Source organism: Accipiter gentilis, chromosome 10, assembly GCF_929443795.1.
Source record: "Accipiter gentilis chromosome 10, bAccGen1.1, whole genome shotgun sequence".
In the NCBI taxonomy this organism is placed as follows: Eukaryota; Metazoa; Chordata; class Aves; order Accipitriformes; family Accipitridae; genus Astur; species Astur gentilis.
Window position 1 is genome coordinate 11470048 of NC_064889.1, and position 22218 is coordinate 11492265.

Sequence of the window (22218 nt, forward strand, 5' to 3'; positions counted from 1 at the left end):
CTTCTTTTCCCTGTGCTCTGTCCTTGTTGACATAGCTCAGTGGAGCACTGTCATCTTCAGTGAATGCCTGCCAAGGTTTCAGCTCAGCTACTGGCTGGTAATCTTGGCTATAAATACAACCGCCCTCTTTTGACAAGCTCATAATAAATGAGAGAAGTTATTATTTCACCAAGTATGGAATTTTAACATGGATGTTGTACATTAAGTGTTCAGAAACATAAAATCCTGCTTTGAAAAATACGCCTGAAGAGTTGCTCCATGCAAAAGTTGTAAAAGTGCCCTTATTTTGCTAGTCATTAGTAAGTAACCACTGGTGCTTCTGTGTTATACATAAATGTTTAGAGAGGCTGACTGTCACGTTTCTTATATTTGCAGAAAGTCTAGCACAAGAAAGCCTGAAACTTGTTGACCTGTAGGTGCTGTCTCTGTAAATGGTAAATAACAGGGATATGGTAGGTGTCAACAGATGGTACTATTACATGCAGTCTTTCAAGTGTTTTTTTTCCTTAGTCTATGAGCATATGTTCAGTCTCGGGAAGACATGCTGTGTTGCTGTTAGCTTTGGTTATGCAAGTCCCAGTATAGAGACACGTCTTTTGGAGGGGGCGTATGAGAGCAGCAGGAGAATTTGTTTTCTACCCAGGTTTTTGATTAAATTCAGTTCTTGAGGCAGAGCTGCTCTTTGAGCACTGCCCATTGTTGTTGGGCTTATTATTGAAGGACTAGATTGCCTAGAGGCAATTCAATAATCTCTGTTGCAAGCCTTGAAAAGAGGTCCTGCATAAATAGAAAAAGTTACACTTAAATTATACCCAGACTTGACATCACTGGTTTGTCTTCCATTAGGAAGCTGACCTACAAGGCCTGAGACATTTGCCATCATTTGGAAGAGCAGTGTCAGAATGAATGCTGCTGTGAGAAGAAAGGGAAACAAGGAAAAATAAATTCCACAGTATCATACACGTTTTGTATGGTATTTCATTCAAATGATCTGTTTGACAAATTCCATGGACTCTACTTTTCTATTAAGGGAGACAGCAAAGAAAAAATAAACAACTGAATATATGTGTGTTCTGGCAAGCAAATTTAATTTCATCATTGGCCATAGATATAGAATGGCTTGGCAATACAGATAAATACATTCTTTGGTTAAGAGGTATAGATATTAGTGAAGGAAGAAAACATGTTTTGATGTTTAAAGTGCATGGAAATCATGCTCTCTGTTCACCTGTACTTGTGCAGCTTAACAATGGTCCTTTTGCTAGTCATATCCATTGTTCTGTCATGCCCATTGTTCTGGTACTGTTAGAAAGTAAAGATGAAAGTTAAAATTTTCTGGAAGAAATACTATTATTACATGGGTTTTATCTGGGGAAAGTCTAATAGATAAGTGTATGTATCTGTTAATATATGAGTTCCAGTACAATTTATGAAGTATGTTGTTACTGTCTTTCTTTATAACATCCCTCAACTGTTGGAGAGAGAAAAACTTGGTCTTTGATAATCTTTTCCTGAACAAAAAAAGGTATTAAGAACGATCACCAGTTGATCAGCTGGAGTAGCTCTGAAAAGTATGCTGATGTCCTCATGTCTTACACTGGCCACTACTCTGTGCATGAGTCGCCCCCCCCAGCCCCAAGTGCATACATATACCTTCCTTTTTTTATTTTGAGCAATGCTAGTTCATGAATTTTCCCTGCACTTGGCTGCTCATTCAACTTTATGCCATTGCCTTGTTTGTGCTAATACCGCAAACTAACTGAGGTTAAGAATAATCCTTATCTGGAGCACATGCTTACAGGCTGAAAGCCACTGAGAAAAGAGTGAGTCTATGTAAGTTGGCCTAGGTCCTCAGGCTAAATTCCAAAGTTTGCAGAAGAATAAAGCTTGGGAAGGAAAGCTTGGAAGGGTAGGAACAGGTCTCTGGGGAGATGAAATCAATGTTCACAGGTGCTGTGAGGTAAAAGTTTGACCAGGAACATCTTATAATTCAGAATTGTGTGAAGTGAGAGAAAAATTTTCATTCACCTATTATGCCAAAACCAAAAGAAAAGTTTTTTGAAGAAAGCAATGTTCCGTTCAGCTCCGCAATTCTCTTTTTGGTGATGGATTCTAGGGAGCCCCAGAACAGGAAGCCATCAGTAGTAAATACTTCACATTCTGATGAAGGAGGCTTTACTAAAGCTAGTAGAGACAACTGCTTCTTAGTGATACCTCTTTTTTTTTTTTTCTTTGATAGTTCTAGTCTTGGAAGTCCTATTCAGATTGTCAGTTTAAGTGTAAATTATCCTGTTGTATAGTTTAGGTGTATGAACAAATGAAATAATTTGGATGTGCTAGTTTACGCAAAGTTACATGTACAGCAATGATTAAATCTGCCTCTGCTGAGTCACTACACTGAACATTGCAAGGGTTTTCTTGAGAGGATATTGGCAAGTCACGAAGCAAATCAGACAGGATAAAAAGAGATGAACAGGTATCTATGGAAATGGAATTAGAAAGAAAAGTTTTTCAAACGCCTTCTTTTGTGGAGAAAGTGTGTACAAATATGTCTGAATGGTACAGATGCCACCAGATATTCCAGGAACCATTTGTGCGTTATTTTATATGTATAGTGATGAAAATTTTACATGGCAAAAGATGAAAGAAAGCAATCGAGCAAAGAATTCCTTAACTTTGGGTTTGTCTATCTAATGGGTTTGGTTCCCACATATGAAATACCCACACTTTTATGTGTCTGCAGAGAAACAGGCCTTTTAAGAATATTTAATACTCAGCTTTATGTTGGCTGTATCTACAGCAGGTGTTAGTAGTGTTAAACTGAATAGATTGCCTCATTATCAGTATGTAAGGTTCTGTCTATTAGAAACATTTACTTTCATTCTTCCCTCTGCACCCCTGGAAGAGGATTTGAAGAAGAACTTGGGGTCAATATGTTCCAGAATATTAAGGCTGTCTCTTCTATTTCTGTAGATATTTATTGTGAATTTTGCAATTTTATTTTTCACATCCTTCCAGGAAGTATTTGAAGTCCATCTGCACACATTTCATCTTTTGAAATGCATGTTGATCAGATGAAATGCTATATATATAGGTGAAGGGAAGTTCAAATGAAGGTATATTTTAGTGTGTGTGTGGAAATAACTTCTGCTGCTTCTGGTATATATATGCTTTCAGGGTATACCATACTGAAACAGAGTTATGTGTCATCCTCTTTATATTTCAACACTTGTTTATTTATATCAACACATTTGGATGCTCCAAAACTTATTTATTTTTATATAGCAAATCAGTATGCAGAAGATCTGAACCATGCAATTTGGGAGTTGCTTATCAGCTGTATAATGAAGACAAATGGCATGTTAAATCTTGTTATCTGATTATGCAAAAATAACTTTTTATGGCAGCAATGGGTTTGCTTTGCAGTCTGTAGAAAGCCATGCACCATGCATCTGATTAGTCATGCAAAATAAGATTGAAAGAAGGCGGGGGGGAGAAAAAATAAAAAATGTGCTGTGTATTCTGGGTCTCTTCCAAGCAGGTGGCTTAACCTGGTGCTCTAAATCTTGTTCTTGTGGACAGATATCAAGGCTGAAAGAATATAAAATGATAGTGAAAATCTCAAATTGTAGTAAGCCTAGTTAAGAATTGTTCTATTACTGTGATTTTAAGAAGAGCTAATATAATCTCTAATGGCAAATATTATCTAGGATTGGTTAGATCATAAGTCAAATGATGAAAAGGATAAGCAGAAGGACAGTCCTAAACTCCTGATCTCTTGGATTCCCTGTAGGATCTAACCATAAAGCAAATTTCTTGATGATATCCTTGATAATAGGTTCCTGCATCCAAATGAATTCAGCTTTTATTTGTCTTGGCTGGGAGGTGTATGGCTTGGGACTGTTTCTACCAGAAGCCATGTGGGTTTTTTGGGGTTTGATTTTTTTTGTGTGTGTGTGTGTATGGTTTTTTTTTGTTTGCGTTTTTTTTTGAGTTGGAAAATGGACAATAAAACATCTGGCATAAGTTTCCATTTTCCTTGACATCTACAAACGTTGTAATGAGAAATCTCAAAAGGCACAAGATGGCTGATCTTGCTGTGTTCCTGACCCACTGTTTAAACAAGGAGAATCACAAATCTCAAAAGACTTGCAGATGTCTTTTCTTGGGAGTATTTCAGATTGATGCAGTTCAGAACTCCTTATGAAAATGAATGTTCTCTTACCACAGTACATTGGGTCTGTGGAGGTTAAGGTTTGTTTATTGTCAAAGCAGTAAGTGACAAATTGTCTGTACAGTAAATGTCTGGAGCTGTTTTTTTTAGGGCATAAAATAGAGGTAGGGGAAACTGAGTCAGATGATATGAGTATGTTTTCCATTCATTCTCAGACTTTATGTGAATATCAGGACAATTATACACCAATGAATGGTAATGAAAGCAGACTGCATTACCGTGCAGCATCATAAAAACCCAAACCCTAGCACTTAATATGAATGTTTTTCACTTATATGACGGCAGATAGCTTGCTTTTTGCTGGAAGTTTGTGTCACAATACAAAGTGATATTTTCTGGATATTGCTTTTGCCACTAACACTGCAGCTAATCTCATCAATGTTGTCCAAGTCCATCATCTCTATGTTATTACCTTGTGTACAACAACATAGTATTTCGACTGTGCTGCAGGAGAAATGTGACCTAATTTTCCAGAAATAAGGCCTGGTTGAGAATAGGAAGCTAGGGTAATGACTGCACATTAACTTTAAAGCAGTTGATTGAACCTAGAAGCACTGTGCAACATTTCAGGGCTGCTCTGTAGTGATATAGTAGGGACTGATCATGAAAAGACAAGATGGGACCGAATGGGCTCACAATGTACATGAGAGGCTTATTGAAAGGAAGACACCCATGTTCTCTCCTTATTCACACAGTCCCTTTCCCAGTGAGGAACTCCACAACAGCATTGTTGTGAAGAATTTTTAATGTGAAACTGTGGTCTCAGAATGTGTTTTAATCTCAGGGCTGAAATTCATTGTGTTTCCTAATGGGAAACTTCAGCAACACACAGGGAGAGATTGAGAGACAGCTAGCTGAAAAATGTCTTAGAATTAATTCAATAAAACAAAGATCACTGCTTTCAAACCTATATGACATCCTTTCATCTTCATGTGGTTTAATTACTTGAACTTAGGTTTCTATTATCATTCTAACTGCATTGTTGTAGGCAGAATGTGACGTTGGCTTCTGGCAGTAATTAGACTACGCCATATATTCATCTGAAGGATGCACCCAGTTTACAGGGTGATCAACAGTACTGTGAACAAGCTGGTTTTGGCTTAGCTTATGTAGTTGCTCCCTGATGAATGCATTAGCCTTCCAGGGTCACGGGGAGTGAAATGGTGTCAGTAGAAGATTCAATAAAGAAGCAACATCTCTTGAGTCTGTGGAAAGACAAAGTATGAAAGTTCCATTTGCACAGTGTAGGGTAAGAAAGTACTTGTTCAAAATGCAATAAACAGGACATATCTTTGACAGATTTGCTGACAGCTGGCTGCTAAAGTCAAAGTTGGAAAGTCGCCTTTGCATTATGACAACAGTGTGATGTGAGTATAATTCTCTGCTGCTTTGCATCTTATACAGTTATTCATACCAACGGAGAAGACTGCAAAAGAGGTGTAAAAATCTGTTAAAGTAAGATTCTCTTATATATTCTTCATACTGGTGTTACAGTTCAGAATGAGGAAGGATCAGGCCTTGATAAGTGTTGAATGTCTAGAAACAGTCTGACAATGTGTCAGTGATCCAGCAGAGAACAGTTTGTGATGACAGCAATCATAATTTTATTTTAGAGAGTCTGAATGAAAGAGTTGGTTTCTTATGTGCCCCAAAACTCAGTGCAAGATGCTGATCCACCTTTTTTGGATCAATTTTTCTCTATAAATAGCTGTTCTCTCTGAGGGCTCCACTATGCAGAGATTGGAAGTGCTAAAAGCATTGAGGAGAACTACTGCAAAGTCATTTTCCATTGTGTGGTTTTAATTGAACACCATTCACTGCATCCTCAGTCAGGAAATAGGAGAAAAAGAAAGGTGACAGTCTTTGTATTTTATATCTTATCTGTATCATTTTTTGTTCTACTCGATGAAGAAATCATCTGTCTTTATGATTTACAAAATTTGCCTTAATTCCATAAATGTTTAGTTTCCTTCCTTGGGAAATGTTTATCTGGGTTAAGGTTTTTTACTGGAGTGGAGAGTTTAAAGGTAAACAAATGAAATACAAATGCAAAAAAGCTCCCTCAAAAAGATTCAGTTATATGTTACTAGCAACAGGTAAGGCCGTGTATATTTAAAAAATTCTGTCTGTACGGTCTTTTCCCTAACCAGATGGAGATGGTAACATTCAGTCAACCTTCACTAAGCAATTGCCATGAACTTTTAGTATCTGAGGACAAAAGCTTCTCTGTGCTCCTCAGAGATTTGGCATGCAGTTTCAGAACAACCTCTCAATGGTGTACAAATGTTTCTAAGTTGCTCAGGTAGTGGTTTTTTTGACTGTGACCTGTAAACTTCATATATAGATGTTGTTTCCTTTCCATGTTTACTTGCTACAGGTGTAAAAATTCTAAAATCATTGTCTTGATTCTGAATATGTTGGCATTTTGTATGCACATTTTTCAGTGAAATCTGATCTGGAAAGTGTGAATTCAGAACATAAGTGCATAATAGCACTTCATATATGCCTGATCTATACTTGGAAATGCAAAATCTACCCATTGATATCAAAGTCCGCAGAGGTGAAATTGTGTCAGCAGTAGTGAGATAATTATTAATGTGTTTCCTGGTGTAGATGGGGTCTTGGTTAGCACTCCTAAGCTCTGTAGATTCCAACTGTTAACAGACGGATGGCATGCATAATTACTTATGAGACTGACAGTCTGTATTGACTCATTTATAGTTTTTAAGTGTATGTAAAGTGCTTTTGTGCAGCCAAGGCAGAATCTAAAACCCTTGTGAAAACATGGGAATGCTGTGTTGTTGTGATTAAAGGAAAGTGATGCATGACCTAATAGCTGCTTAGCTAATAAGAAGAAATGATGAACCATTTCTTTTACTAAGCTAAAATCCAACAAAAGGAGAACTTCATGGCTGGAGGCTGTAGTGGTTGATTTGTGGTTTAGGTATTTTCTAAAAAATCAGGAAGTAAGTGTGTGTATTGCTGAATATTTTGAAAGTGTCAGGGAAATAAAAACATGATTTTCTATAGTAAAATTAATTAAACATAATATTTACTGAAGAAAAACAAATCACCCTGTATTTAGAGCATCTGTGATTTTATATGTAATTTGAAGAAGAGTTGCTCATTTGAACATTATAGGCTAATAGAGATGGGGTTTTGTTTATTTTTCTTTGAATTAGTGTTATTAGAATCAGGTAGCATACTTAGCAAATTTCTCTCTCTCTATGGATATGTAATACCCACTAAAAATATAAAAATAAGCAGAATTATTGAATGTCCATCAGGCAGTGAGGGTGTTGTTTGGTTTTGTTTTTGGTTTTTTTTTTTTGGACCTTTTTCATGTGTTTCTGACAACTTAGTTGTTACTTTTTAATTTTGTTTCCTAAAATGTTTGCATGAATTCCTTTTTATCTGAGCCTGGTTTTCAGAATGTATTTTTCTCTGTGTGTACGATGCTGGTCTTGGTTTTCCAAGTCCTATAGGCATTCAGGAATGTGTCCAATTACGTACTCTTAATTACTTTGGTTTTATATGTAACAGTACTGTAGGCTTAACTGTTAGGAATACTTACCGGTGTTACCTGCCAATTTGCATGAGCAACTGTGAACGCATATGAGAGTGAGGCTTTATCAACTAGTGGGACCTAGCACTTGTGACCTCCATTCCAATGAGATCTGTTGGATTTACGATAATTTTGCATGATCCGGTAAGAGCACTTTTCCATGCGTTTCTGACTTGATTTATAAGTTTGTGAAGGAGAGGTATAATGTGTACACATTCATAACAGAGGTCTCATTTCAGATGACTAACTTTCAAAGGAAGAACTCTTCTTCATGGAGATGGAGAGTTCCTTAAGGGGTATTCTTGAGCATATTTTGAAACAGTATCCTTAATTATTCTGAATTATTATTTACAAAAAATTGAGATGTAGTAAAGACTTAAAAGCTAACTATATACTAAATAATTAAATATCTTTGGAAATAGGGTATCTTTAATGAATGTGTTCTGTATAGTAACTGTTGACAGTCTTCACACTGAACTTTGTTCATTTCTTATTCTTTTTTCTTTCTCAAACCCTTCGATTGACATTTCCTTAAAATTTATTTCTTCTCAAATTTTTTCATCTAAAATAACTGTACATGGACACTACATCATACAAGCATCCTTCTTAAAATGGACTTGATCCACTTTGTGTGAAGACTTACAAGTTATATTTCAAATATATTTTGTGAGAAAAGCCAAACTACTGAAATAGTAGTTGTATCAGTTTTTCAAGTGTAGAAGTTTACTTCTTTGATAGTTTAAATTAGATGAAAGTTAGAGTTCAAATACACCTCTTTTTTTTTAAAAGGTGTGTTTTTTGTGTTGTGTTCTTGCCAGCTGACAGAATAACCTTGACAGAGTGTAGCCTTTGCTTCTTTTTCATACATATTTATTCTGCTATCCTAGGACCATCCAATGGGAATTAATTACTTCAGCAATGATTGAAGAAATCTTATTTTTAATCTAAGCCATTTTCTGTGAAGTTTAATTCATAACATAAAAGCAGCTCTTGGCTAATAACTAAAAATGATATATTTTTAATGAAAAAGAATTGCCTTGAATCCTCAGTGTCCAGCAGACATGCCTGCCTCTCTCCAACAATCATAGCAGAAGATCTTTGCCATATAATGTTTCATACTTCCTTATCTTTTAATTACTGGGGAAATTCAAGATTAATAATAAAAATAGTCTTGAGTGAACTAAGGGACTTTTAGAGATGCAGGGGAGACTGGTTTCCAGTTCAGTTCTTTCACATTAAGAAATATGAAATTGGTTTGGGAAGAGCTCAAGCTAATAAGACTTGAAGTCCCCTATTTTCCAGTTTGAACACAGGCACAAATTTATCAAATAGATATATGATTGTGTGTGGGGGCTTGCAGAAATATTCATAGTGTTATTTCCAAATGACCCTCAGTTCTCTGCCTTTTTATAATTCTGAATAGTTTTTAGCAACAGCATAGTTATAGTTCACAAATAGAATAGTCAAGTGCCAATGCAGCAAACCCCTCAATTTCTTGAGTACCTGGGTTTGTTAGTCAGAATAATGCTGCAAAATAACTAATTGTGAAGCACATAACCTGCAGATAGGTGACTGAATTGGCATTCAGAAGCCTGGCTCTGTTCCTTGGTCTGGCACAGATTTATTGTATGGCTTAGGCACCTGTCTCTGCTTCTGTTTCCCTTTATTCTAGTGTGTCTTATCTATTTTGAGAATCCCTTTGCAGCAAAAATATCTACTTCTGGTTGTATTTTTACAGATAATAGGTGGCATATATAAAGTGTATCTGTACCAGATATGTTATAAAACACGTTCTACTAAAACAAATGTAAGCAGATAACTCTTTCTTCCCTACTTTTTCCTAGAGGAAAGTATTTTACATAGTTGTCTGTAACTTAATTTAAAATTCAGTATAATCATAGATCAGACAGCATGTTAAGTCTGAATTAAAACCTTAACAGCTTTGAATTTTAAATTTGGATCTCAATTTGCCCTTTAATGAATTTAAGTAGTTCCTTAAATTTGAAGAATACTCAGCCTTTTGGGATATCTGAAGTTTTTGCTTTGGACTTGCCTTTTTGATATCTAGTGGTAGCAAATATAGAAGGATTAGAATTTTGCCAAATGAAGTAATATCTGAAAATGCCCTAATACCTCAGAGGTTTTTTTAATTATTCCATATTTTATTTGTGAACTATTTTGCTTCTGGGAACAACTCCCAGTTCCTATGGTGTCATGAAATTTTGTTTTTGCATGTTTCAGGAAGGCACCTTTAAAATAGCCAGGGGAATCATTGTTAGAACTATGTGACTCTCTAACTTCTAGGTGAAGTGTACATCAAAAGCTTAAAAAATACTGTGGCATGTGTATAGATTTACTTCTGGTTTTAACAGGGGAATTTTGTGATATATTAGTGAGGCTGTGAAACAATTAAGTACTTGTGTAATATTGTTATTTGCAGTTTATCAGAAAAATTGCTAATTGTCTTGCAGGAATTATTGATGGCTGTGATGAATGCACCATCTTTTAGTTTCTAGCAGTAGCTCTTGCATTTTTAGCTGGGAAAGGGCATAAAATTATTGAATAACCTCTTTAAAACAAAGAAGTTATCTTTCTCTGGGTTGTGTGAGAGAAATTCAAACAATTGCAGAAGATGTGATGCATTTTTCATACCAAATAAAAAATTAGTATTTCAGAAAATGTAAAGGATGTCTGCTTTTAATGGTGAAAACTCAAGTAGAAGTCCTTTTAATACCTTTCTGATGAATACTGAAAAGGAACAGATGAACTGGTCATATATTAATTGACTCAACAGAAAAATCAGTAAAAAGAATTAATTTACATGGGTTTGAACAACACTAATGCCTGATTCCCACCATCATTTCTTATTATCACTCCTTGTATTGTGGTAAAATCTCACACAGCTTTACCAGACGATAACAAAGAAAATTTTATTAATGATAATTGTCCATGGCTATATGGCATCACAGCTTTAGTTTTTAAGTGAACCTCCTAGCTTTCTCTTAGCAAAGATGATACTGGGTATAAGTGGTAGTTATAGAAGGTTCTGAACTGAGACAGAGAGGTGCAGATTTTACTTTTTTAATTCGTCTGCCTGTTCAGTTATGTGGTTTCCCTAGACTTTTTTTCCATTAAGAGCTACCTATGAGCCCTGATGTTGAGATGCATATTTATGTTCCACTTCAATAGTCTGTGTAAATGGTGTTCTCAAGTGCCTCATGCTTTTGCTGTCATTGTAATCAGGATCCCAGAAGTTATTTATTATTATATTATTATTAATTAATTATATTATTAATATTTATTATATTAACCATTTACCCATATTACACAGAAAGGGTTAATAGGAATTTGACTTAATGTCTTTGTCAGTTGCACAATATGGCTGTAGCTGATTGTGATCACTTTAGATCTTTGAAAGGTTTTGGGTTTTTTAAAGCAAATACTGGATATATATGTAAAGAAGCATTATGAAATGTTCTCCGGTGATGACTTTCAAGTTGTTAATTAATGATTTGTTTGCCTCTGAATATTGATATCCTCACTACAGTGAAAATGGATTTACTTTTCATATTGATATCTCCCTCTAGAAATTTCAAGGAGTCAGATTATTCATGGGCTTCTTTTTACTTACTGCCTACAATTACCAGAGGGCAGGTTTGCTTGAAAAGTCAGTTGAAGTCTTCCTATTTGGTCTAATAAAATCATTGAAGCATATTAAACAGTAAACACCAATAATTATAGGCAGAGATAGTGACATACCCTGTATTGTCCCTCAGGAAAAAAACAAGGTGCAATGCTTAGAGAGTAAATTTGGAAGCTAAAGCTGCCTGAATTTCAATTCTGATTCTGTCACTGGCCCTCTATAGTTTAAACAAATCATTTAATCCTACTCCCTCACTTTCTCTGTGTGTGAATAATTATGGTGGGACATTGCTTCCCTCAGAAGAATACGACTGTGGATAGGTTAGCAGCCCAGGATGAATCCTGAGACGTACTCACTGTTCTTGAAATACTGACTTGTGACCTTTGGCTCACTGTTGGCCTAATCAGAAGTCTCTTCTTACAATACCACTAAGAAATATGAATTAAAAAATAAGCCTGCATGTTAGAGCAATGTACACATCTGTAGCGGAGACTACACGTCAATCTTTGCATGGGACAGCATGTTATCTTGTTCTCCGGACACACCTGCTTTTGTACTAGCATGTTTGCGTGTGATGCTGGGCACATCTCTCTCTTAGGGAGAAGTGTAAAGCACATTGAACTCAACAAGAAAAACTTGTTTTCAGTGAGATATGAATCAGGCCTCAGAGAGGAGAAAAAAAAAGGTAAATTCTGAAATCTGGTGGCTGTCAGAGGAAAAAATTAATTCACTGAAGTTGAATTACCTTCTATGTACCAACTCTGTGGGCTATCAATGTAGTCTTATTCAACATAAAAAAATTTTCTAATAATATTTCATTAAAAAATGAGAACAGCTTTAATTTTCATAATTATAATGCTCTTTCTTTGGCAAAATAAAATAGAATATACTTTTATTAAAAAAGTTGACACCAAAATGTGATATAAAAAAATACTTAAAATGGTCTGATAAGCTAGCAGCCAAAGGTGACTTTGACCCTTCAAGTTTTATGGATTCTGTTTCTTCTTTTTGAATCTTTTAGCATCCAGTTGTGCCCTTATCTCAAGAACAAGTTTCCCAAAGCTCATTCCTCTATTGTGCAGGTTACAAATCTCATTTAGAATGCTTTCTTCCTGTAAATCACATTTGTGAATGAAATTATGCTGGTGACAAACACCATATTAATAGTTAATTTCATCAAGTTTATTTTTCCTTTTGTTTTAATGGTCCTGATTTTGCAGAATATATATCTACCCTTACTAGACTGTTTTGAAAAGCAGGTGTTTATAGGCAGGCTTTGGTACAAGGTCAATATTGATACTATTGAAATATGCGTTTTTTTGATGGTTCTTTAAATAATGCAGAATTATTTGCAGGGTTACTTTCAACTGTAATGACATAAAATGAACAAATAGCCTTCCTAGAGATGTAACCTTGAACAAATTCCCTAGATTTGTTTTAAATGTTGTAGCATTGAGATTATCTTTCCAAGTATGAGTTTATGCATCCATTTATATGTTGCCTTGGAATACAAATTCTGGTTCAGGTAGTTTTTGTTCACAGTGCTTATGGAGCTGGTTACCGTGATTGCTACATGGGTACTACTGAAGTAGCATGGATATTATCATAAACTGTTGAAGTATTAACACTGGAGAAAAATTGCCCTCTCCCAACTTGCCTTTCTCTAATGTAAATGTGTGGGCTAAATACAAAGAGTTAATTTTGGGTTTGAGACAAAGAATCCACCAGTAAGCTCCTGGACTGCCATACTACACTGGTTACTACTCAAATCTTTGGGTCACCACAAAGCCCTGCTGTGCAGTGAAATGTTGTTGGCCTCAACAGCTAGAGCATTTTCTGTGATTTAATATTGAGGGAAAGGTAACGTAAATTAAGAACTCTGCCTCAAGCAGGCACAGAAGCAAGGGCACAAGGGATTCCCAGGCTGAAAAGTCACATAAACTCAAAACTTTACGTAAGTAGTGACCCAGTGCTCCTGCAGTCTTTAAAAGGTCTCTTCACTCACACTGTGCACTTTTAGCTCTCACTGGACAGAGTCCAACTTGTATTAATGGTTTTGTGGTTTTGTTCCCCCCACCTCTCCCCTTTTAGCTTATTTTTCTGATATTATGGCACTGTCTGACTATAATTTTACATAATAAAAGGTGCTGTGCCATTCTGTGTTTGTTACCACTGAGTTCAATAGCCATTTTTAATATCTATTCAAATAGTCCTCTGACAACAAACCTTTCATCAGCATGGGGTGCAGTCAGAAAGAATGGGAAAAGCCTCTTGTACCAATTCCCTATCACATATTAACCAAAGAAATACTGAAACTGTGTTTGGTACTTGATAGAAATCTAATAAATTCTGTCCTTATCATGGAATTTCAAAATGTATCTAGAATTTTATTCCTCCTGCTAGACCTTCTTCACAATATGGTCTGAAGAGTTTTTTGTTTGTTTCTTATGGTTAGTCACAGTCACCTTGGTATATACATATCTGTTAATTATCCTCTGTCAGTCAGTTGTCTAAAAAATTTACAGTGTATAAGCCTCAGAGGATGTTCTAGCTGACAGGTCTGATTTAGAATTGTGCAGTCTTTGTTACACAGAAAGGCCCTTTTCTTTCAATTCTGCCCTTCTCTGTTTTATTGCAATGTATCTTGTTTTGGTTTTTGGGTATCTTTTTTTCAGTGATATTTTATTTGATACTGTCATTCAGATGCAAACTGCTGCTGTAAATAATGATGTTCTTCCAAGCTTTCCTCCTCTGTTTGGCAAGTTATGTTTTCTAAAGTGCTCACTTTGATCTCTGCATGAAGACAAATGTTACTTTCTAATATTCTAGTTAATTGTGTTTGCTAACAGAAACAATATATGATGTGCTGGATTTTAAACCAGTTCAGTGTTTTAATAAGCTGATTCCAGCTAATGTATTCAGACAGATAGGACTCTTCTAGTTGGTGCTAGCCTCAATAGCTGTCTCAGAGCATTCAACAAAGTTTTAACCCCTTCTCACAAACTGTTTAGCCAGCCGGTCTAAATAATAGCAGTTGCCAAAATTGCAAGCTGTTTATAAGCACTTTGTAAATAGAAAAGAGATTCAATTCATGCAATAAATTTTGTATATAGGCTTTGCTTATTGTCTGTGTGAAAATGAAGGATATATATTCAGAGTTATACTCTTTATTGTTTCCACCTAATAAAAATGCAGTAAGCAAATGTCAAATGTAAACAGTATTCTTAGTTTCTATTTTTTTTTTTTTTCCTGCTGTGGAATTTCTCCCTGATCAGAAATGAAATTCTCTGCAGTAGAGAGAAGATATGCTGCAATTATATGGGCTATTGAACATTATAGAGCATATTTGATAGGAGTTAAGTTCACTGCTGCTACTGACTCCAGCCCACTTCAGTGGTTCCTGCAGTGTTTTGTCAAGCAGAGTAGGGGAGAATGGGAGACTTGACCTAATTCCATAATGGTCATTGTGCTGAGGAAGCTCAGTCTGGCACCTGAGTTTCTCATATACTAAATAGCAAAACAGGATAGCACTTTAAGGGCATATTGATTTAATATTATCACCTAGGTGCAAATTAGCAAGTTGATACATTGATGCATCATTAGATGCAAATTGCTATTGTTTCTCAAGCTCCTCAAGAGAATAGTCCACCTAGTTAATACTGTTGTGTCTTGGATAGATATTATTCAGGGGAATAATCTCTGCAGACTCCTTAGCTTGAGCTTGTTTGTGATGGCCTCCAGGCTGGGAATATGTTTATCTTTTTGCAACAGAGGGTAATGAAATGCAGAACTCATGTATTCAGATTCCACTTACTACAAAAGAAGCAGAGAGACCTTCTCGGGGATCTAATTCTGTCTTGTACCTCCACTGAAATCCTAATCAACAGAAATAACTCTTGGACTAGACTAGAACATGACAGAAATGCAGAGACAAATCTACCTTTCTGTGTCCATTATATGAAAGTCACATCTAGTGTCTTCTGGTTCTGCTATGAGTTAAGGAATGCAATCCGAGGCAGGACTGCCTGCTAGCCAGCCCTCTTCCACTTCCATCCCTCTCTTTTCTTCCTCTCCACCTTTTCCTCTGAGTGTCTCCCAATACCATTGGAAAAATACAGTGAAGGTGACTATGTAAAAAGATACTTCACTGGCTGATTGTGTTACGAAGATGATTATGTTTCCGTTCCTTATCTCTGTAAAATATCCCAATACTCATGCCATTTTACCCTTTACCTGTAGTGCAATCTTCTGTTCCTGCCACCCCTGCTGAGATTCTTCTTTCTTTCTTAGGAGCTACCTCCTTGTCTTCCAGGGTCTTTTCTTCTACCCCAGGAACAATGATCACAGCTATTCATTCAAAGCACCCATGCCGTGTCACTTCAATTGTAAAAGCAAGGCAAGGTCATGGTTTGCATTTCTGTTTCTTTTTTCATAGATCTTTCAAATGCTAAAATTTTGGTCACTAAGAATTTTAAAACATAACAGCGCAGCTATTTTGTGTATCCAGTTTACTTGTATGTAGTGCTTTTTATGTACGACTGCTGTGTAATGTATATAAACTCTGTGTGGTTTTTATGGACAAAACCCTGCTATGTGTTGTAAACTAAAATCAAGCTAGCAGGCATTGTGTATGTACAGTGCCTCCTCTACTCAAAGAAATCTAGGAGACTGTTATCTAGAGGAAGGGAGCACATTCACTACACTGTAGTTTTCCATTAGTGTTCTACTGCTTAGTGCATATTTTGGCAATCTTCTTCATTTTTTGATTCTGCTAGTCGCTAATTGACATTTGTTTTCTTAGTGTCATGACCTCAGGCCTGGAGGCTTAACTCACATTGCAGTCAACTGCCATCACTCAGCAAAAAAAACCCTTCCTGCTTAAATGGGTAAACATTATTGAACAAAATGTGTGGGGCCTCTTACACTTCAAAGGAATGAAAGTTAGAGCTGCCTCAGTAATTATCAGAGGAGCTGCAGTGAACCAAGAGCAGTAATTGTCAGCAAGCTCTTGTATATCTAGGGCAAGTGAAGATCAAGATCTCCTGATTTTCGCCTGAGTATGCTCTGTTACAACTCCAGTAAAGTCAGTTGTGCTTACCAATGTAAGCACGTTTTATCCATTATATATATATAGTCAAACAACAGTACACATCCAGTTTACAGGCCAGAGATGTGAACTGCTCAGAAAGCAGGTCCTACCACCCATAGTGCTCTCTGGGTTGTCCTCTTTGCCTGGAACTCTTAATACTGTTCTGAAAAACTAGAGAAATAGGCATTAACTTCTGTGAGACCCCAAGTCAATGCAGATTGGGTCCTGGGACTGTACAGTAGTCTCCTACTGTACTGTCAGTACTGTAATAGAAATAAGTAACAGAAAAGTATTATAGAGCAGACTTCTCTGCCTTCCTTGGATTAACTTTTCTGATTATCTTGTATTTACTTAGTTGAAAATTAATCTATGACATTGTAATGACTTCCACTACAAAGTTTACAGTATGCCCACTTGTTATTTCATATTCTGCAGTGATTAATTTATTTAGCTAAATTAATAGTGAAGGCTTGCAGCTTTAATTGCTGCAGTCTTTGAAATCTGAACCTGAATTCTCATAGCAAAATAGTCATAGGCCATGAGTCATTTAGGAACAGTTTGCTTAGGTAAGCTGATTTTCAGCTATAGAATCTGTTTGAAAGGATCCTTTTGTTCATTATCTTCTTGATTTGGTTTGTGTTCAAATTAATTAGGTTTTGTAGATTCATCATTTACAAATTGATTTATATACTCTGTAGTGTGTGTATGCGTTCACTCAGAGTAGCACACACAAGAGAAGCAGATATTCTCCTGATACATGCTTTAATTTTTCTTTATTTCAACAATTATAGTGATATCTTTTTGTAATATCCCTGTTCTGCTCATTAGTCATAGTCTAATGTTTGTCTCCCATCTCTTGATTATAAATTCTAAAAAAACTTAGAATTTGTTTCCTGAAAACTAATTTCTATGAATTTTTGATAGTACAAGTTGATCATGTAAATTTGATGCCAAAAGGCAAACAGAAATGATATGAAAATACCATCAATATAAGCATGTTAAACAACGGAATAGTTTCCAACACTTGCCCAGCTGTACTTTACAAATAACACTGAATCCATTTATGTTAATTTTAAGTCTGCTAGCTGAATTTAATTTAATACAATAATTTAATGTTTTCCACATATTTCTTCAGCTCTTTACTTTTCAAGGGATTTGTAAGAAATGGGTATTTAATTCAGACTAATGCGGTAATGGTAAATTATTCTTCTGTTTTCAGCATTTGCCTACAAATTTGATTTCTACAGTCACTAGCATGAGAATACCAATGAAAACTAGTAAAATAGATTAGAGAAAACCACTGAAAATTGTTTTGTTATTTCTGTTCTGTAAGCTTCTCAAGTAATTCTGTTGATAACCTGTTAGAGTTAAAGATACTCTTTCCTATTTGACACTAGTTGGCATGTTTCCCACACTAATGGACAGACAGGATAGTTTTTCATATGGAGCTGTCCTGTATGTACAGTGTATATGTGGTCCAGAAACTCGTTGATGTTGACTCAAAAAGTTCAAGTCAGATTTCTGTTGCTTCGGGAAAATACTACTTTTCTTGTTTTAAATATACTAGATTATCATCTACCAGGATCTGCAGTTTCAAATATCCAGATTTTATTCTCCTGTTGCACACATTTGATATGTAACATTTTTTTTTCTCAATTTGGATAAGAGAGAACTTAGACATAAGTCTTTCTTTTAAATCCATTAATGCAATAACTTTCTGGTTATTTACGCCTTGCAAATCAGCATGCATTTAATCACAGAGGGCAAAGGGCATGCAGAAAGGATGAAAGGTCTCTACAAGAAAATTCTGTTCAGTCTCTGCCTTACCATAAAATAGTGTTAGAAATTAGATGTACCATTTACAGCTGCCTTTGGACAGCTGTGAATTAATGGAGCTCTTAACACCAAAATAATAATTATATTACTGATTAGCATGAACTGCAATGATTAAACCCATAAACTCAGCCATGCTTTAATTTTGTTATATCTTGTTTTCATAATGAAAGCTCATTATATAGAGACCCTGTACAGATTTTGTAATTATCATTATTAAAAGGCAATGATGCTAATTTTCTTAGGGGCCCACTCAACTTCAAGTTAGCGTATAGCCATGGAAGCTACTGTTTATATGTACTGTTTGCCAAATGTCACAGCTTTGATTGAGCTATTTGTTAGACACGTGTTGTCCTAACTGCATCTGTCTTAAGGTGTGAAACCTGAACGTACATCTGATTTTGCAGTTCTCCATGGTAACAGCCTGTGCTTATTGGTCCAGCTTTGAGAGTGAAGTGGACTACATGCAGAGGTCCCTTCCAACCTAAGTTATTCTGTGATTTTAGGGTAGACATTTGGCACCTTTAATCCCTTCTCTTGTGTAAACCTGCACCAGTGATGAGAACAGTCTTGACAAGGTAATGTGCTTATGAAAACGCATCCAGCACTCAGAGAAGGAGTTTAACTTCCTTCTGACACATATTTTTGATTAAGCCCATCTTAACTTTTAATGAGTTTCAATTCAACCTGTGACCTGGAAAACTATATGCTGAGTGGTTACAGTAAGTCAAGCTAAATTGCTCAGATGAATGAAATGACTGAAGAGCAGCCACTGGACAAAGCTCCCATTGACTTCACTGAGAACAGATTCCTGTCCTCTCATGTGTCCCCTTCTGGAAATAACAATGATAGTAAAATAAAGGAATTCACCTTCTCCTTTAAACGTGAGATTTATAGTGGCCAACAATTCCTATTAACAACTAATGTGAATAAATTGAGTTAAATTCCTTAATTCATAGGGGAAACAAATGTAATAACTTATAAAGCTTCTTGGAATTAACTCTCTTTTTAACTGTGGAATACTTGTATTAAGTAAGCTTGTGTAAGTTATTTCTTTTTAAATGAATATGCCTCTGAAGAAGCTGCACAAAGAAAACAGTAGTTATGAATATGCTAAAACATGTATGGGGAATATAGCTAGAGTGATAACTAAGCCAAATGGTGGCATTTGCACATGCACATGCATTTCTTGAATTCTTTACAAAGGATCTCTAGATCTTTCCAGTGTACAACAACTTTTTACAATTATGAAAAATCCAGTAAAATATGTCTCGGGGATTTTCAGTGGTGGAACTTATGTGACATAAGAGGAGACTGAAACCTTACTCAAGTCTAGATTTACTTGCATAGAAAAGATTTACTTGCACAGAAAAGATTATAGATAACAGCCAATAGGGAGGAAATAATTTGAAAACATTTTCATAGTTTGCTGCTGGGACTTGTTGAGTCTCTTGGTGATGACCCAACATCTATGTATTTATTATTTTGATGCAAATTTAACTCCCCAAAAGAGATAAAGTGTTTGAAGAACCACACAGATCTACTTCCATCTTATGGATGTTTCCATTGGTATTTTTGGAGTTTCCTGGATTCAGAGTCCCATGTGAAAAGGCTAAAGGCCAGTTCAAGTACTGTGTTCTCAATGCAAGTGTCGTTTAAATATGGCATTAGACAAAATAAAATTATTTTAGATAAATTGTTTTAGAATTCAGAATGTCTGCTAGTACTAACGGCTTCTTATATTTATGTATTTAATTCACACATTACTAATTCCCTTTTTTTTTGTCAGATATTAGCTATGAAGCACATCAAGGAAAATTTAATTCAATTCCCTACATTTGGCTACTACATTTGCATCCTAGAAAATAAAATAAAAAGGACAAAAATCTCTCTTTTAACCCTTATTGGACAGAGTTATATAAAATTGTCAGTTCCAAGTTTACTGGTTAATTTGAAGTTGCTGTCATATCACAAGCTTCTCTAAATGTATTTGTTTTTCCAGGTCCACATCAAATTGTTTCCATGTAGTAACTGTTCTTTGGAAAATGGAAAATGAATTCTCAAATTAATTTTGCTGTTCTCCCCTGTCTTTTTTTCTCCTTTATTTCCCTTAGTGCATGTATTTACATTTGCTGTTTTAACAAACCAATACAATTGGAATTCCAACTAGAATTTTGATTATGTCAGTTGCCACTGAAAAGTGAAACTGCAGAAACAGCTGTCAGTTAACTAAGGTTAGATCAGTTGAATTAAGAAAATTTTCTCATAAATTGAAATTAATTTTTTAATGGAATATTTACTTCCCTAAAAGAGAATATAACAGCTTTTAAAATAGCACTGCAACCTTTTCCATATCAATCATATTTACTACATGAAATGTTTGAGTTCGAACTGCTTGCACTACACCATTGCATATATCTGCATTTTTGACTCACAAAAATGTTTAAAACAGCCCTGTGATGTAGAGTTAACATATTTCCCTCTCATCTTCTACACGACAAATTTTGATGTAGAAGGTAAGTATTTCTCTGTTAAAAATGGTGAAACATGAATGTTACTGTTTAAAGCTGTAGATTATATGGGTTTGCTTTGCCAGATTGCCTGATTGCTTCTAGCATGTGCTACTGAGGGAGACCGCTGAGAGCAGTAATTGACTTCCTTGACAAGTTCAGTTTTTATTCCTTTATAGGTGAATCTCAGGGATAAATAGTTAAGTGGGTGGTAAATGAATACATTATGCACCAAAATGTGTGCCATTTTACAGTAGAATAAACAGCTACAGAAAAACATGATAAAAGTGCTCCAGGTAAAAAAACCAGAAGATGTCTAGCCCAGTCTTTGTTTTAATCACAGACCCAAATGATTTATTGTGGAATTCTCTTTGCATTTTATCCACAATAATGTTCTATATTGCAGGAACCACCTCATCTCTTGATTATTCCCCCCTTTTTATTTGAGGCTGAGTCTACTGATGTTTTCTTACATTAAATCTTGTTAACTGTTAATAGATTCTGTGTTTTCAGTGTCATGCGCTGTAGACACTTTGGGCTATACCCTGCAGAAATACAGGAAACAGTACGACTTGCACATACAAATGGAGATTTGTCAGGAGGCAGTATTATACAGACTCAGATAAAATCCTCTTTAATTTTGTTGAAGTTACTGGAGCGACACCTGGACTTTACTTTTAAGTAAACACACACAATACATCTGAAGCATTACAAGCTTGGATTAGTTTCAAGAGTGATTTTGGGTCTCTAAATCCTTGGGAGAGTTTTGCAAGTATTTGCAATTACATGCAACCTATATTTAGAAGGTATTATTACAGTTATATTCTCAGAGTTGTTTAAGGAGTCACTTAATGTCTAAATTAATGAACTACTTTTTGAAATGTGAAATCATCAGCATAACTTTTCACATGGAGAAATGGCTTTCTGAAGTGATGAGTTAAAAAAATATACCCATCAAAATCTCCCTCTGCCTTAGTGTATTCTCCAATGCATAACTACCTGCGGGATATACACTAATAAGATAACTTGGGTTCCATCCCCCCGCTATGATCTTAGTGTAGTGTTATTAACTCTCTAAAAGCTGTGTAGATCTTCTCTAATGTCTAAATATACTTATGGTAAATCTACTTTTTAGTATTCAAGCAAGAGGATTAAGGGTGTTGAAAGACGTCCTTAAAATCTCATCTAAATATCTCTCAAAAGGATATCCTGGAAAGACTGGTTTACCTATGTGGAGTCACATACTACATTTTTAAAAGACTGGCAGCAGCATAGTAGCTATATGTCCTCCTTTATTTTTTCCCTAAACAAAGCTGAAAACTCCAATCTGTGTTATTAGAAGCA